This window comes from Fringilla coelebs (genome assembly GCF_963513975.1).
Source record: "Fringilla coelebs genome assembly, chromosome: 8".
In the NCBI taxonomy this organism is placed as follows: Eukaryota; Metazoa; Chordata; class Aves; order Passeriformes; family Fringillidae; genus Fringilla; species Fringilla coelebs.
The window spans coordinates 4471233-4489760 of NC_140066.1; positions in this window are offsets into that span (position 1 = coordinate 4471233).

An 18528-nucleotide genomic window follows, 5' to 3' on the forward strand; every position below is an offset into this window, starting at 1 on the left:
CAGAACACAATATCAGGGTGGGAAATACTGTAGGACAGAAGGCCTTTGTTGACAATTTCCTCTCCCAGTCTCCAGGCACAGCCATGTGCTGGCAGTCCTGCCTCTGTCCCTGTCCTGGCCACCAAGGCTGAATGGTGACAAGGTCACCTCTCCTCTCCCTGGGCCTCCCTTTCTCGGAGGCCATCGATGTCTGATCAGGTGAGCAGGTGACCCCTTTACCCTGCTGATGATAAAACACATGCACTCCTTCTCCCTCAGTCCATCATCCAGCCAGGCCTTGCCCTTGCACACTCAGCTGGAGATCCTCATATGAGGGACTTGGCCCAGCTGTGACTCAGACTCAGCAGGATTTTACCCAAAAAGAGCCAGGCACTGGTTTCAAGCCCTGGGAATCATTTGTTTAATTCAGGGCCAGCCTGAGAGCTCCCCCATCACCTTTGGTGCTTTTATGTTAAGCTGCCCAAGTTCTGCTCCCCTAGTGCTCACTTGTTTCCCCTCTCTGGTTACACTTCTAGAATGTTCCACCCCTGAGTGTATATATTGTTCCTTCCCCTTTGTTTGGGGTCTCTGGATCCTGCCCCTCGTACTGTGCACGGCTTCTCCCCGTTTGCTGTTTCTCACCCTTTATTAAAGTTCTTTCTGGGCAGCTCCATCGAACCCGCTCCTTTTCATTTTCACCACCCTCGCCTGAAGTCAGGGAACCTGAGAGGTTTGTCACAGCCACCCTCACTGTGACACTGACAGAAAAGCATTTAAAAATACTTCTAGTAAAAATATTGCTTTGTTTGCATATTCTTTAGGAGCCAATTCCCCTTTCTTTTTGTTTTAAAAATAAAATGCATTAATCTTGCTATGAGCATGAAGGGAACATCAAAACAAAACAATACATGGAGTGAAAATGACAGTAACCAAGAATCAGTCAGGTAATACATGTAATTAATAACACATGTGAGATTGGATGATTATCAATGTCCGAAATACTGCACCATCACCCAGAGGCTGCAGCAGCTGACAAACCTCATTTCAGTGAGGACCTGGAGAGCCATTCCCAGGAAAGGTGTCCAAGCTCACTTTAAAAATAGATCCAGCTGTCCTATTGTTGGAGGGTCAAATTGCCAAGTCCAAGAGACTTGGATACAGTTCTGAGGCAGAAAACATCTGGGTTTGTTGGCAATTTTCCAACCAGGTAGAGCCAGGGCCTGGCCAGAGCCCAGACCCTCACTGGGAGGGTCTCCCTCACATTCCTTAAAAACAAATCCCTCAATAACAGCAGCTGTGAGATGCCCCAAACACAGCAAACTGCTGGAGTGCTCCTGTGAGAATAACTGGGGCTGTGTCTGATTGCCACAGGGCAGAAGCTGCCTTGCCCTCAGCAGGGCACAGCCCTGGCCCATCAGGATGGGTCACAAAAGGGTCAGCAAAGACCACAGGAGCTCAGCTCAGATGGGGCTTTTGACAGAGCCCAGACATCTTATCCTGGAGCTCTGAAAACACAGGAAAATGATGAGACAGCCCTGGGTCAAGGCACAGCAACCCTGCTGGAACAAGAGGAGGGACCAAAGGCTGAGAAGGCAGTGCAGGGAAGGGCTGCAGGCAGCCTGGGCACAGAGATGCACCTGCAGCTGGGGAACAAACCAGAGAGATCCCAAAGTGACACCAGTCTGTAGACAGTCACACAAAGAGATGGCACAGCTCATGAAAAGCCAGCTATCAATAAGGTAATGATCCCTTATGAATAATGCCTGTTCTAAAAATGAGTGAATTGACATGATGGAACCAATAGATCAGCAGTGACTGTCTCAGGAATTGCAGACAATATTCTTCCAGCATTCCTGTATCCATACCAGTGAAACACTGAACAGCTGACAATGGATAACAGCCATAATGTAGAACAGCCCCCCACTCTGCTGTGTTATCTATGGAAGATAAACCAGAAGAGATCACAGTCAATGATCCTGTCAGGCAGTGCAGCACTGACACCTGTGCAACCTGTGAGAGGATCAAGGGCCCAACAAACTGTATCTGCTTCTACCCAAAAGCAGGTGTTTATCAGTGCTTCACCACAGCTGTTTCAGTTGGATCTGTCTTATCTCTAGAAGAAAATAACTCCATCTTGCAATTTTGTTTAAACAAACATATTTACACAAAAATAACTTAGGACTTAAAATCAATTGCAGTGTAATTCAATGTCACCTCAGTGGAATTAGAGGTACATTTAAGAGAACTTAAAGTTAACATCTTTAATACTGAATAAAAACTGTTCTTAATGAAACTGGAATTGAAGATGTAAAGGCCTAAGGTGAAGAAGACTGAAACTTGACCTCCTTCAAACTCAGCAATGCTCAAACTTGACAGAAGCACATCTCGACATAAATTACTCTTTACAAAATTAACTCAATAGAGTAATAAAACATAACTTAACATTACTCAGATCTAACTTTGCTTAATCTTACCAACACTAAAATCATATTCAAACAAAACATAGCCAAACAACAATCAGTATCCCTAAAAGTTCTGGGTACTACAAAATGTAACTTATTCTGATGCTATTAATACCAAAAGGCACTGAAAATGTGAACCAAGCGTGGCTGAAATAACGGCATGATGGATTTCGTGGAGGGATTAGAAAAGTGTGACAAATACTTTGACCCTATGTAATTTAACACGGAGAGAAAGTCATGGTAGCTGCAAATTATCAGGAACCATAAATTTACTCAGACCTTTTAAAGTGGAATTGTACCGAAAGAACAACAATGTAGAATTTAGCAAACTGTCCAACAAAGCTGGAGCTTCTCGAGATTGTATTTAGTGTAATTCCATATGACAAATGTTATCAGCATTTCTGTTGAAGAAATTCAATTGTGTTCTGCTGCACATAAGAATGATAATACAATGCATTTACCGCTTTAAATCTCTCCAGTAACAATTCTCAGAGAAATCAGAGTTCAAGAAAAACACAAGATGAACTTTAAAGAACCATTCCAACACATTTCTAAGGCATTCTAACACACGAAGCGTGAGGCTTCGGTAATCAGGGGCAATCAGAGCCCTTCCGGCAAATGCCGGGGGTTCGCCCCGCCGGACGGGGGGAGCCACGGGGGGCAGTGAGGTCGCCCGGGGCCAAGCGGAGCCGCCGTGCCTGCCGGGCAAAGCCGAGCACCGGCAGTGGGGAAGCCCCGGCGGCAGCGAGGGGCTCGGCGGGGAAAGCCGAGCTGCGACCCCGCCCGGGGCTCGGGGTGAGGCGGGGCAGCCCCGCGCCTGCCGACACCGCCGGGGTTTGCATTGCGCTCGGCCGAGCCGAAGGCACTCGGGTTCTGATCCCCAGTGCGGGCCGGCAGCGCCGCGAGGCGGCAGAACGGTGAAGGAACCGATCCGGGAGAAGGCAGCGGGGAGCCCTGCGGAGACCGGCCCGCGGCCGCGCCGCCAGGTGGCCGCACCTCCGAACAGCGCTCCCGGGTCGCGCCCCCGAGCCGCGCTTGGCTGCGTTCCCGCACGCTGAATAATCAAAAGGGCAAAATCCTTCCCACACTGCCGTCAGCTTTAAAATAGCGGCGGCAGCGACCGGGCCCGCTGTGTCTGGCCGGGACCAGCGGGGCGGCGGCCGAGCTCGGCGGCGGCTCCAGCCCAGGTGCTACCCGCGGTCGGTGCTGCCCCAGCTCGGGGCTCGCTGCGGGTGGAGGGGGCTCTGGCGAGTTCCCCCCGTGCCCCCCCTGCGCCCCCCCTGCGCTGAGATCGCCGATGGAGCGGCTGCCCGCGGTCACAGAATCACAGAATCTCTGGGTTGGCTTGCAGGAGACCTCCAAGAGATCATCGAATCCAACCCAGCCCCAACACCTCAACTAAACCCTGGCACCCAGTGCCACATCCAGTCTCTTTTAAACACATCCAGGGATGGGGACTCCACCAGCTCCCTGAGCAGACCATTCCAGTTCTTTATCACCCTTTCTGTAAAAAAAACTTATTCCTAATATCCAACCTATATTTCCCTTGGTGCAGGTTAAGGCTGTGTCCTCTGGTTCTGTCAGTGCAGCCTGGAGAAAGAGCCCAGCCCCAGCTGAGCACAACCACCTTTCAGGAGCTGTACAGAGTGATAAGGGCACCCCTGAGTCTCCTTTTCTCCAGGCTGAGCACCCCCAGCTCCCTCAGTGCTTCCTCACAGGGTTTGTGTTCCCAGCCCCTCTCCAGCCCCGTTGCCTCCTCTGGATGCGCTCCAGCCTCTCAAGGTCCTTCCCACCCTGAGGGGCCAGAGCTGGACACAGCACTCCAGGTGTGGCCTCACCAGGGCCAGGTACAGGGGCAGAGTGACCTCCCTGCTCCTGCTGGCCCCACCATCCCTGATCCAGGCCAGGAGCCATTGCCCTTCTTGCCCACCTGGGCACTCTGCTGGCTCATGTTCAGCCGGCTGTGCACCAGCACCCCCAGGTCCCTTTCTGCCTGGGCACTGCCCGGCCATACCGTCCCCAGCCCAGAGCATTGCAGGGGTTATTGTGGCCAAAATGCAGGACTGGGCACTTGGAATTATTGAACTTCATCTCCTTGGACTCTGCCCATCCATCCAACAGTTCCAGGTCTCTCTGCAGAGCCCTCCCACCTTCCCACAGACGGACACAGCTCCCAGCTCAGAGTCCTCTGCAGATTCACTCATGAAAGCCTCAATCCCCTCATCCATGTGGTCAATGCAAACACTGGGCAGAGCTGGCCCCAGCACAGAGCCCTGAGGGACACCCCTGGTGCCTGGCACCAGCTGCATGCAGCACCCTCACCAGCCCTCTCTGGGCCATCCAGCCAGGTCTGAGCCCAGCACAGAGTGCTCCTGTCCCAGCCCTGGGCTGCAGCTTTGCCAGGAGGGAGCTGTGGGAGACACTGCCAAAGGCCTTGCTGGAGCCCAGACAGACACATCCACAGCCTCTCCTGTGCCCAGCAGGAGGGTCACCTGGTCATGGAAGGAGACCAGGTTGGGCAAACATGGCCTAGCCCTCCTAAACCCCTGCTGGCTGGCTCTGACACCCTGGCCATCCTGGAAGTGCTGCCTGATGAAATCAATATCAACTGCTCCACGGCCTCACTGGGCACTGAGGTCAGGCCAACTGGCCTGTAATTGCCAGGATCCTCCTTCCCAGCCTTGTTGTGAGTGGGTGTCACACTGCCCACCTTCCAGCCATCTGGAACCTCCCCAGTGAGCCAGGGCTGTTGGTAAATGATGGAGAGCAGCTTCCCAAGCTCATCTGCCAGCTCCCTCATCCCCCTGGGGTGGATCCCCTCTGGGTCCAAGGATTTATGAACATCCAAGCAGCTCAGCAGTTCTCTGAATGCCTCCTCCTGGATAACAGGGGGCCCATTCTGCTCCCTGACACCATCCACCAGCCCAGGAGGACACTTGTCCTGAGGACAAGCTGTGCTCCCACTAAAGGCTGAGGCAAAGAAGGCGTTAAGCACCTCTGCCTTCTCCTCATCTGCAGTTACTGAGCTCCCTCCTGCATCCAAAAGAGAACAAAAGCTGGTCTTACCTTTCCTTTTACCATTTATATATTTCTAAAAACAATTTTTAGTATCATCTACAAAATTGCCAAATTAAGTTCAAACTGAGCTTTGGCCTCCCTAATTTTTTCCCTACATACCCTGACAACCCCCTTAAATACTTCCTGAGAAACCTGACCCTCCTTCCAAAGAGGATACATGCTCCTTTTATTCCTAAGTTCCTTCAAAACCTTGTTGCCCTTTCAGGCTGGACGTTTGCCTTGCTGACTCATCTTTGGGCACACAGGGACAGTCTGTTCCTGTGCCTTCAAGGTCTCTGTTTTGAAGCATGCCCACCCTTCCTGAACTCCTTAGCTTTCAAGGGCTGCTTCCCAGGGAACTCTGTAAAAGTCTCCTCAATAGGCCAAAGTCTGCCCTCAGGAAGTCCAGTATAAAAGTCTTATTGATGTTCCTCCTGATATCACCAAATATCGAGAGCACTGTAATTTCATGTTCAACATTCCCCAGGAGGCTTGCAACAAGCAGTGCTCTCGCCAGCCCATCTCTACTCACAAACAACAATCACAATCAATCTATTCACAAACAATCTACTCACAAACCAAGTCCCTCTACTGGAAAGCTCACTCACCAGCTGCAGCTCATGAGACACGGCAACATGCCCTGAGGGCCCTGGCTCTCGATCTGGCTTTTTTCCAATTCACAGTTCGCTCGGGCAACAGTCATCGACATTGATGACACTGTTCTCCTTCGCTTTCGACTCTGCAGTGTTCAGGCAACCCGCCTCACACCGCCCCGCCCCCCCCCCCCCCCCCCCCGCCCGCATCCGCCCTTCGCCACCGCGCTGCCACTGGCTGCATGCCCGTCCGCTGGTTGATCAAAACGGCCAAAAGCCACAACCCTCCTCAAATGGACAGGTGATAAATTGGGTGGTGGGGAGGGGGTGCCGCTCCCGGAGAGTCAGCGCGGAGCGGCGGCGGCATCCGGGGCCCGGCGAGGCGGTGGCGGAGCTCGGAGGCGGCTCCAGCCCAGCCGCGACCCGCGGTCGGCTTCCCCCTGCGCTTAGATCGCCGAGGGATCGGCTGCCCGCGGTCTCCTCGGTGCCCGGATCGCTGGGGACGAGCCGGTGCCGCGGCAGCGATGGCTCATCCCGGCTGCTCTCGGTAGGACGGAGGCGGCTGCTCCGTGCCCGGGACAGTTCCCGGCCGTGCGGCACCGGGCTCGGGGCCGCTGCTCGGGCGGGAGGTGTCCGTGCCACCCGTGTCTGGGCTGGCACGGGATGAACTTGAACGTGCCTCAGAGCCCAAAGCGCTGCAGGCGCCGAGTGCGGGCAGAAAGCGCCGCATCCTGCCTGCTCCGGGGCCGAGGCTTCTCGGTGCTGCCCTGTGTGCCAGGAGCCGCTCCGTGTTCACGGGCAGGGAGCCACAGCGGCCGTGCCGGCTGAGTTAGAATTTAGTGCCCAGTCTTTCCTTGCCTACTCTCTTCTCCTCTCTTCTCCTTTCGAATCTGAATAGGCCTCAGCTGCCTCCCGTTTTCCTTCCTCTCTCGCCTTCCAGGTCCTGTTTCCCAGACCTTGTTCTTCCCTTATAAAACCCTCGATAACCCGTTCCCCACTTAAGGCTTTGTTGGATCCTTGTTTTTCTACCTTCTGGCTGCTGTGGGTGCAGGTCTGGCTTTGAGGAGCACACCCTGCTCCCTCTGCTCCAGAAACCAGCCTTGCAGTTATCCCAATCTCCTACTGAAGGCTTCCTTAGGCTCTTGCGGAAATGAAAAATACCCAGGAAGCTTTTCCCTTCTTGAGATTAGAATGTTTTCTGCAAGTCCTTGAGGTGTGACCATGATGGTTAAAACCCCACTGTGCAAATGAAGGCTTTCCCCTTCTTCCCTCTGTCCATGCTCTCCCTTATGCTGTCATCTCAACAACTGCTAAGGAAACCTTTCTCATCTTGTCAATTGGCAATGCAACTGCTCTTTAATTCAGGTTTAAAATAGGTTTTAAAGTCAGGCTCTGCCCAGGCTATTGATTTGCATTTTGGATGAAGTTGTTGGTGCTTCCCAAGCTCTGTGCTGCTTTAAAGCCTTTCTGCAAGGCTCAAAGAATGACCCTGGCAGGGAGTGCAGGAGCCTTGTGCACTCCTTGTTTAGAAATGGAGTGCATTACACCAGGTTCCTTTGAATGCCATCTGGAGTCAGTGAAATTAAGGCCCTGGAATTCCTTTGGGAAATGCTCCATTTAGGACAGACCCACCCTGCCAGAAGCTGTTTGTCTGATGGTCAGTTCATGCTCTGGTCAGTGCAGGGCCAGCCCCTCAAGGAATGCATGAGCCAAAGCCAGCAAGGAGAGGAAAAGACTCGAGCTGAGCTCAGAGAGCTGGACAGAGGAAATGCCACAGATGTGCCTGGAGCATGGCCCTCCCCAGCAGCTTTTCTTACAGTTCAGTGGTCAAAAAGCCAAAGCTGATGCTCAGGACTTTGGGATCTGCTTGTAACTGCAGAGGGGACGAGATCCCTTACTGGAACTCAGGCACTGGAGTGCCACAAACCTGCAGCCAGATTGCTTCTCCTTCAGCTTGGAAGCTTGGATTCAATGGGGTTGTGGTTGTTGATTTTATTTTTGTTTCGTTGGTTGGTTTTGGTTGTTTTTTGTTTTTTTTTTTTTTTAAGTATCCTTAGAGATGGTACAAGTGCAAGAATAGAACAGAAATAGGCTGGAGCACTGTTATGAACTGGTTCACAAGTTAATACAATTGGACTTGTCAGTGTTAATCTGAAACTGTAACAAGTTAGTTGTGTTATTTAAATTGTTTTTAAACGTTAAACCTTGAAGTTACCCCCACTGTTAATTCCTTTTCCCTACCAGTAAGTTCGCATTGGTCAGTTACTGCCTCAGCTGCTCCCCAATATGGTGTCGGGTGACATCCTCAGGAAAATTTGCCAACTAAGAGACAATAAAGAAAAATCCAATTAAAAACCCTAAAAACAACGAGCTGGCTGAAGATTTAAGGAACTAAGTGATGGGTCCTACTAGCAAAAAGTTCTCCTACTCCACCACCAATGCTTTAGATGTCACCATGACCTGACTAGAACTGGGTCAGAATGAGTACGGAATAATATTCCAATATTACCTGATGGAACGTGTGTGGGCTCGTCTGGCCCTCGCTGCTTGACCAGAGGCAGCAGCTGTGGTGTTTCACCACAGAGATCCCTCTGGCTAGCTAGGAGTTGCAGCTAGACACTGAGAACAAGTCCAGGCTGGTAGGAACTCAGGTTTACCTCTGGTGAAAGTCCTTAGGCTAGGTAAAGAAGAAAGGAGAGGATTCTACCGCAGGGTTTAATCCAGAGCTTTATTCCAGGGTCACAGATCTCTGAATCTTGGTAACAGCTACAATAGAATCCCAGCCACATCGTCTCTAGGTCCTTTTAAGCCCAGGGGGAGGGGGAAGGCAGAGGATAGGTGAGCTACCAACCAGGTGGGAGGTGGGAGAGGGCGAGTCTCAGGGGACAATGACACTTAGACAGGCCAATGGCCCAGGGCTGAGAAGCATCTTTTGAACTTCTGCCAATCACATGACACCCTTACTGGAAAGTTAAGCTTGATGGACATCACTTAGGAAGAGAAAGGGGGAGGGGAACAAAGAAGGTATTTCTACCTGGGAAGGGACTAGGAAGTCTAAAACAGGAAATTGCAACCCACTACAACAAATGAGGACCCTAGACGATGAGCCAGAAACTGTCTTCCTAAGCACACCTATGAGGACGGAAGCCCCAGGACTGCTGTGGAGCAAAACTGTCTACCTCCTCCTCTGCATCACAGAAGAGAGCAGCAGCAGTGTGCACAACCTCTCAGGCCTCCACCCAGAGCTGATAACTTAATAAAGGCATCCAAAAGGAGCTGGTCTCCTTGCCCTATTTATTACAAGTAACAGATTGTAATTGGTTGTATGAGAAACTGTTTTGTGTTTATTGAGGGGGAGTGGAACTGGGGAAAATATAAAGTGGCAATCATTGTAAAATGACAGGGAACATTCTAGAAATATTACCTCATGGAGCACAACCACAGCTTGAGCCAAGATTGGAGGAGAGATCAACCAATGAAAAGGGAAAATACCAAAATGATTGTTTCAGAACAATCCAAGCTATAAACCAATCAAAGACAGAAAGAACACACCTATCACAGCACAAATCCTGAGCGCCCCCAACTCAGATGAGATGAGAGACTTTAAAAAGCCTGAGGTGCTGGACACCCGGGTCTTTCCTTGGAGCCACTTTCCCTGGAAACTGTATTACAATACAGTTACTAAATTGTTGATACAAGTCTCTGGCTTATCCAGGGGCTTTGCTTCCAGTTGTTCTGTTTTACAATAAACAAGCCTACCTTTTTATTATGCAACAAGACTCTTCTTTGTTCTTTAAGAAATTAAATTTTTTAAAGGCTATTCACAACAAGACGGCAGCCACAGGCAGAAAGGCATCTGTCTGTGGGTAGCCGCAGTTTCTGCAGATAATGTCACATCTTGTGATCTTACTTACACATTTTGCTTTTCTGCTGGGTAGACAACCTGACCGGAGCCACAGCAAGAGTTTTAGAGTTAGCAGCTAACCCTAACCCTAACTCCTGCCCAAGTGTATTTGTTGTTTCTGACACTGTTAAACTATTCCATGCCTCCCTGGGAGTCCAGAAACTCCTGCTAGAAACTTTGTTATAAAAACAACTGCAGTCTTTTCTAGGGATCTTTTTCTTTGGGATCCTACCAACAGTTCTGAGTTTGCTCCCTGGCCTCACTGCACCTGTCTGTTTCTAAATTCAGCTCTTAGCTAGAAGGGACACTTCCAAGCCAAAAGGATTTCTGAAGCAGGACTAACCTGCAGCACCTGGGTGCCTTCAGGCCATCCATCAAAAAGGAAAAGTGACCTCTGGACCCTGGGAGAGCCAAGTGATCTGTTGGCAGGAGAAATCAGGAATGGAGAAGGTAATTCCAGCTCTGCTGCTTGCTGCTCCTCCCCATCAGACAGGAGAGGATCAAGCACATTCCATCAGCCTTTGCTTCCTTAGGGCAGGAAATCCCTGAGGAGACAAGGCCACCTCAGGCCATCAGATCCCACCTGAGAGAAGGAAATGCTAAAAACCTCACCATGCTCTCAGCCACTCAAATGAGCATCTTTTCTTATGGGTCCCCAATACCATTTCCAACAAAGCCCAGCTGGTGCTGAAAATTGCATTCACATTCAGGGGGCAAAACCAATAGGGAGTCACAGACACCCGAGGTAAAATGAGGGTTCCATGAAAGGAAAATTTCTCTTTGTTTTCAACAGAGGCAGATTTTCATCTTTTAAGCCCAAATCTTCTCTGACACACAAAAGAACATTAAATACAGAAACACTTTAGTTCCGACTTGAAACATTTGGTTTTTGGCAACTCTATTTTTACATGAAGTGTGGCTGGATGAACACTCCTGAAGCACACAAATACTGAGAATACTACTGCAAACTGCAGAAATTACTGAAAATTCTCTTCTACTGGCAGTAAGAGTAAACATGTCCAATGGTTTCTTTGTGTGGAGAGCAGCTACAATGAATGGTTTCAACACCAAAATCAACTGGAAAACAACAATTTCAGGTAAAGTGTTAAAAAAATTAACACTGTATTTCAGATCTTTTCTCAGTCACATTTTCAAGATGAGTCAAACAAACCAAACTGCCTAAGTGAAGCAGAGCATTACAGCGCACTGTGGGACTCAGCTTTTTCTGGGGGAGGGAGGAGGAGCAGAAGCTTCACAAAGCTTTGCAATTTTTTTAGCAAAGCTTTGCAACTTTCTTAGCAAAGCTTTGCCAACTCTGTCCTCTCACAGTAATGCCCTTCTAGTACTAGTGACAGTATGCTGCTACAAGAGTAGATTGAAAATCAGTGTGAGAAACGACCCTCTCTTTTAAAAATTCAAAAAGGTTTATTAAACCTTGACAAAAATTACCACAAAAGACAGAATAAGGGAAAACCACAGCGCTGGGACCCCAGCCCTGCTCTCCTGTGGTTTGCAGCCTGTCAGCTCGGTGACAAAAGTGCTGCTCTCCATTTCCTGCCCTCGGTGTGACACAGGTAACCCTGGCTCTCCCAAAGTCTGTCAGCAGCTGACAGAGGTGCTCGCTGTCCATCGGTGAAGATGCTTTCGTGTCCCTTGGCGGGAGGGCAGGCGGTGCCAGCCGAGCCTCTCAGTGCCCAGCCTGCCCTTCCCCAGGGCCCCGACTGCTGGGGCTGCTGCAAGGGCAGGGGAAGGGGCAGCGTGGGGTCATATTGGAATAACATCGCTATACAGCTGAACATCCACATGACAGCTACCTCCAAATTCTGAGAGAGAACTGTTACATGGCTCCTCCATAACATTGGCATTCACAGAGAAAGGGACAGGAAGGCAGGTAATGGTAAAAGGGATGAGAAAAACAAAACACACACTAAGCAAGTGTTTGATATTTTTGTAGATCCATCCTTTAGCTCTGAGGACATCCTACATGCTCTCAGCCTTAATAACTCTAACCACAGACTCTGTAGCCACCTTGACTGGCTAACGTCAAGCTTTCCTGACAGAACCCACCTCCTCGATTCTTTCTGCTAGAAGCAGAAAGAAAAAAAGGGGTGGGGGGGAGAAAGAAAGAAGAAGCTTTGCCATCTTCTTGGAAAACAAAGGTAAATAAAAAACTTGCACACTTGGCTCACCACACCAGCCCAGCAGCTGCCAAGCTCCCTGCGGGCTCCCCCCGCTGTGATAGTCTGTCCGAAATTTCTCTCATTTGTCTCATGATTTTCCTCATGGAAAAGGACAGAAACGGAGACCACCGAAAGATCCTGTTTGGTATCCGGGTTAGATGAAAGTCTGCTAAGCTTACAAGGCCGATACGTAACTCCCAGCCTGCCAAGTGATTGTGCAAAGGAGCACCTTGACCCGTTTTGCAACAACAAGCCTTGGAATTTCCCTGCCTCTCAGCTTGGATGGGCTCTTTTCTGGAATAACCTTTAGGTGGTCCCCACAGAAGACCCTTCAATTGTTCTGCAACCACTGTGACTGACTGACTGAGATGGGAGAAGCCTCTTCTCCAAGGACTGAGGCGTGAAACCATCACATAAAGAGACTGAAACCTGGGGGGAACTGGCAGGGGGAACAGAACCGACCGTGATGCTTGCTTGTGGGTACAGACTGTGATGTTTGCTTGTGGGTAGTGATTATTGGGACTATTAGACCAAGAAGGAAACTACTGCATTATTTTCCCCCCCTCTTTCACAATCCTGCATAGGATAAAAACCCCCAGGTTAGCTAGTCCAATTTGAAGATCTTCCCCGCACTTGGAACGACTCCTCGACTGGCGGAACCTCAGCTGGACCCCGAAGGACCCCGTTGCTTCCACAGGCGGTAGCTACAGCCTCCTCTTTTCTCTTTACTCCCCTACTTTTCCATATGCTTTCCCTGCTTTCCCTCTTTTCCCTCACACGCATTCTGCTGTAATCATTCAATAAAGTACACTGTTTTGATTGTTACTGCAAACCCCCTTTGCCGTGTTGGTATTTTGTACTGAGAAATCCCTTGGAAACGAATCATCACGAAATCCGTCAATAAGGACGGTTCGTGACATTAAATTGGCGTCACGGACAAGATCCTGGTTGGCAGACTCCATCTGGGACTCTGCCTCTGGGATTTCACAAAAGACCTCTCAGTGCAAAAGGGGGGAAACTGTTTTTGTTGTATTTGTATGTATTTGGGACTGTTTGGGAGAGAAGGGGCTCCTGAAGAAACTAAGCAGTGCCTCCCAAACAGATCAGCTCCTTCGACTACCCAGGGAAAGTGAGGGGAAACACGACAAGAGGCCATGCGCTTGATTTCCCTGCAGTAGTTTTGATCCCCTCACAAGAAACTGTTTTGTTGTTGTTGTTGTTGTTGTTGTTGTGTTTGTGTGTATCTGTACTGTCTGGGAAGGAAGGGGCAACTTGATGTAACCAAACAGGGCTGCCCAGGCAGAACTGTCCCTTTACCTACCCAGGGAAGTGAGGGAAGCACAGCAAGGGCTGTGTGGTTGTTTCCCTGTCCTAGTTCTGGTTTCCCTCACAAAGAAATCGTTCTCTGTGTGTGAGCGTACACTGTCTAGGAAGGAAGAGACACTCCTGAAGTAACCAAATAGGGCCTCCTAGACAGATTTTGTCTCTTCAACTACCCAGGAAAGTGAAGGGAAACACAGGAAAGGCTGTGTGTTTGTATAACTTGAGTTTGCAATTAATTCCCTGTCGTAGACTTGGTCCCTTCACAAAATGACTGAAAATCTCAGTGCAAAAGGTAAAGCTGAATTTTATGCTCTGCTTGCTAAATACAATGCCATACCTTCTCCAGAAGGAGAAGAATGGGAAAACTGCAATTGGTTTAATTTAGAAAATGTTACTGATAGAATATGTTCTCTGCAACATGAATCAAAACTCAAACTGGGCAAAAATAAGACAATCCTCTGCTCAGTTTTGGGAGCTTGCCTCACAGCAGCCATAGAAACTCTCTTTAAGTGAAGAAGTGAAGAAAATGCTATCAAAGACTCCCTCCAAAACCTAGTTGAAATCTTGCAAAAACAATTAGATGAAGAAAGAAATGAAAATAAGTTATTACAGGCTGCCTTGAGAGAGGAGCATGTTAAAAATTCACATAATGCTGATTCCTCAAAAGAGGCAGAGGAAAAGGAAACTCCTCACGTTAATCAAGATTGCCCTCAAACAGAATTAGCTCTGATGAAAAATTGCGGGAAACACTATTGTTACAATAGCATAAAACCTGTAATTGAAACAGAATGCAACTATATCAATAATGAAGATCTTGACCCACACATAACCACTAAAGAAATCCTGTACACTGCTACTGAATTAAAACTTGCAAAGCAGTACGGGCTTCTCCCCCACAAACCCGAAACAGAATACGTATGTCAAGTGTCTCTCAGTGGGGGAGATCAGATTCTTTTGTCAGAACAAGAAGCCGGTAGGTGCTGGGGACATGGGGTGTTCTTAGCAACAGGAGACAGACTATCCCATGGTCCCTAACTCAGCACACAGCTTACTGGGCAGAGGGGCTCAACCCCTGGGAAAGGGGAGACCCTTTGGTTGGTACCCCCGACCAACTCTGGGAAAACATTCACAAAGCCGGCTGCCTGCAAATGATCCATGAAAAGAAATTAATTCCTAGTTTTGAGTCACCAATACAGTCACCTGTAAAGCCTGAAATTATGACCTCTTTAATTCAAGGGCTTCCAGGAAGACTTAAACCTGCAGAAATTCTCCCTCAAAAGACCATAGTAGCTATGTCTCCTATAGAAAGACCAGATAAACTTCTTGGTAACCAGAATGACCCATTTGTTCCCTTTTATGAATTGCTAAGAAAAGAGATAAAATGGGATTGGACTCCTTTTCAGAAGGAAGTATTGCAATTGTTGATTTTTGAAGTAACAGCTCACCAAGCACTGCACCCTATACATGCTACAGATCCCTTTCAGGTGGAGTGGAAGTTTGCCTTCTCACAGCTATCTGTTCATATATGGCAGCGGGGTCCTGAGGGTCTGACAAAGCCTGTTGGTTTTTATTGCCGTGGTTTCAAAGATACTGAGAAAAGGTGCACTACCTGGGAAGGGGGGTTGTTTGTGGTTGGCTTGGCTCTCAGGGAGGTGGAGGAGAACCTGGTGATCCAAGAAACTGAGAGCTTGGGTAGCAGCCAAAATAAGCCTGCCTCTGCGATTAAAGCAACCCCTCCTCTCTCCCCCACTTCTGCTAACAGAGAGGGAGAAAGCAGTGCTCAGGTTGAGGAACTGTTAACTGTCTGGAGTATTTTCCAACATGAGGGACAGAATTATTTTCTTGTTTGTATTAACACTGAGTCCTGTGCTATCTTTATATTTGGGTTGGTCCAGGCTGATGCATTTAAAAGAGCTACCAGAGATAATACTGTTAAAGCAATGAAGGGATGGTTTGGAATTTTCCTAAAACCACAGGAAATTCAATCTGATAATGTTTCTGACTTTACTGTCAAAGGTGCGCAGGATTGGGCAAAAAGTGAAAAGATTAAATGGACTTCTCACACCTCTTACTATAGATGGGAGGTAAATGGCTGTTCCAAAATCACTGTTTTTTGTCTGACAGCTACAAGCACAATTCCTTCACTACAGGGACCAGATGATTTCAAGAACCCAGCACATTACCCTGGACAACCTGGTTTTGGTGGACCCCCCCGACTGGAGGGGAAGTACCACTGGTGTTCAAAACCTCTCTGACAATTCCATCATTCTAACATTTTGTGACTCTTCGTGGCAGAGTCTGTTGTGTTTACTTTTACAGAAGAACTAGGAGGGACATGAAGACCTGATAAACCATGATAACACTAGCTCTGGACAACAAAAATAAAGTTTTCCATTCCCTTTATGGTAACACCAAGTGATGATACTACACATAACATGTAAATTAATTGAACTTAAATAAATTTGCTGTCACAACTAGAGATTTGAACAAATTATAGCAACCACTGAAGTAGTTTTTATTTGCTTTAGGAATCAGTGGTTGCAATCAAACATTTTGCCAAATTAAGAGAAAGTAAATGTAAATTATTACAAAGTAATTGATGCACTTGGTGCTACACAAAACAACATTTCATTGGCTCTCAGTTGTATCCAAGCACAATTGTAGATGCAGTCAGTTGCTGCCTCAATTATAAGAGAAGGTGAAGAAGGCACTTTTCCCGCTGAAATTCAAAAAATAATCTGGGACAGTGCCACTGACTTTGAAAGACAATTCCAATCCTGGTGGAATTTGGTGAATTTTACCTATGACCCCATTTCAAACACAGCCCTTGCTTTTGTGTTAACCATACACAATGCCTCAGTGCATTTCATTTTTCCTGTCATTTCATTAGGGCTGAACACTGTTTTGACTGTTACTGCAAACCCTGTTTGCCGTGTTGGTATTTTGTACTGAGAAGACCTTTGGAAACGAATCATCATGAAATTCGTCAATAAGGACGGTTTGTGACACCCGCCCGTGCGGCTCCAGGCCAGCACTGCAGAGAGATCTCCGCAGCCCCCGGGTGCTCCCGGGCACCGCTCCGTGCACCTGCCAGCCGGGTTTTCTCTCCTCACAGCTCAAGTCTTGCCTCTTCAAGAGCACACCACGCAGTGCCCCCCGTGCTTTGCCACTGGGAGAGATCCTGGAACACTGGGAGGGAACTGGGAGGGAGAGTGGGAGCAGCGGGAGTGACCAAGAAGGAGCACTGGGAGGGATATCAGGAGCCCTGGGAAGGAATAGTGCTCCCAGCTCCTGCCCAGTGCTCTCCCCATCCCTGCTGGGGCTTGCCAGGAACAGGGATACTGGCAGGGAACTGGCAGGGAACTCCTCAGCACTCTGCAGGGTGCAGCAGACCCAGGGGTGACCAGTCAGGAGGGGGAAGTGCCCCCAAAAATGAGGGGTTGAGAGGAGAAAAGGGATTGAAATGGAGGGGGGAAAGCTTTTCTGTAATTGTGTTTGAACTGGGGAGGATCCCCATTGACCTGTGATTTGAAGGGTCTTAGTTGAAGGAAAACACAACTTTGGCATCATTTTGGGTGCCTCACTAGGCAGGCAATCACTGCTTGCCATGATTTTCATGTTTAAATGGAAGGAGAATACATTAATGGTGCTGTTTGAATAGAGGGAAAAAGCCCCATTCTCATCATCTTCAGGTTCAAACTGAGAGCAAACACCGCTGTCCCTGCTCTGAAAGGGCTTCCCTTGAGAGGAACCTCTCGATGTGCCACTGTAAGAGTTCCATCGAGGGGGACCCTCCATTTGAAGGGACCTTCACAGATGAAAAAGATGTGCAAAAGCCCCCAGAATGGTCATTGTTGAGGGAAATTGAAAAGAGAAACTGTATTTCCCCTCATTTTAGGGGGCTAAATTGAGGAAAAGTCCCCCTTGATTTGTCACGGTACAAAGAGCCGAGACTCTGTTTCTTCATTCAGAAAAGGCTCTTCTTTACTGCACAGCTCATACTTTATAGGATTATCAGCTGGCACCGTGTTGGATCTTTTTGGCTCACAACACTCTGACACTCAGTTATTGGTCAGTAAATGGCATTTTGCATCTCTATTAAACCTCTCTGGTTTTGGCTAGTTTACATAGATTCTTCACTGATTCACATGGGACAGATTTCTTGTTTTCGAGAGTGTGAACCTGTTTTTCTTTACAACATTTTGTTGTTGTTCTGCAGACTGATTCTCATTCCTCTGATTCTCTCTCATGGGAATGAACAATCGAGCGGTGAGCTGCACCCAGCCCAATCAGCAGGTCTAAACCATGGTATTGTAAGGCATTTCTTTTATAGCTATTCTACTTATAAGCAACAATTCCCCTTTCTTTTTGTTTTTTTAAAAGAGCTTATGTATTCTGATCTTAAAAAACAGTTCGCTCCTGTGAGATTACTATCTTTTCAAGGTTATTACTGTTTATCTATTAGGTATAGGATAAAACACATGAAAGACAGGTTACATTCAATCAATGCCCCAATTTTGTATTCTCAAGCACAATCATGTCGCTGACAAAGAGTCCTGCAGCATGGGAGAACACAAAGATAATGTCCAATGTCTCTTAGGGAATGGAAACAAATGACCATAGTTCTAAAGTCCCTGTGGCTGGAACTCAGGGCTCCTGCTGCCCAGGTAAGAGGAAGCCCAGCAGCTGGGAATGTTGACCTTGGCACCACTGAATGCCTTTCTGGAAGCCTGGAGCAGGGAATAGCCAAAGAGGGTTGGCAGAACACAATATCAGGGTGGGAAATACTGTAGGACAGAAGGCCTTTGTTGACAATTTCCTCTCCCAGTCTCCAGGCACAGCCATGTGCTGGCAGTCCTGCCTCTGTCCCTGTCCGGGCCACCAAGGCTGAATGGTGACAAGGTCACCTCTCCTCTCCCTGGGCCTCCCTTTCTCAGAGGCCATCGATGTCTGATCAGGTGAGCAGGTGACCCCTTTAACCCTGCTGGTGATAAAACACATGCACTCCTTCTCCCTCAGTCCATCATCCA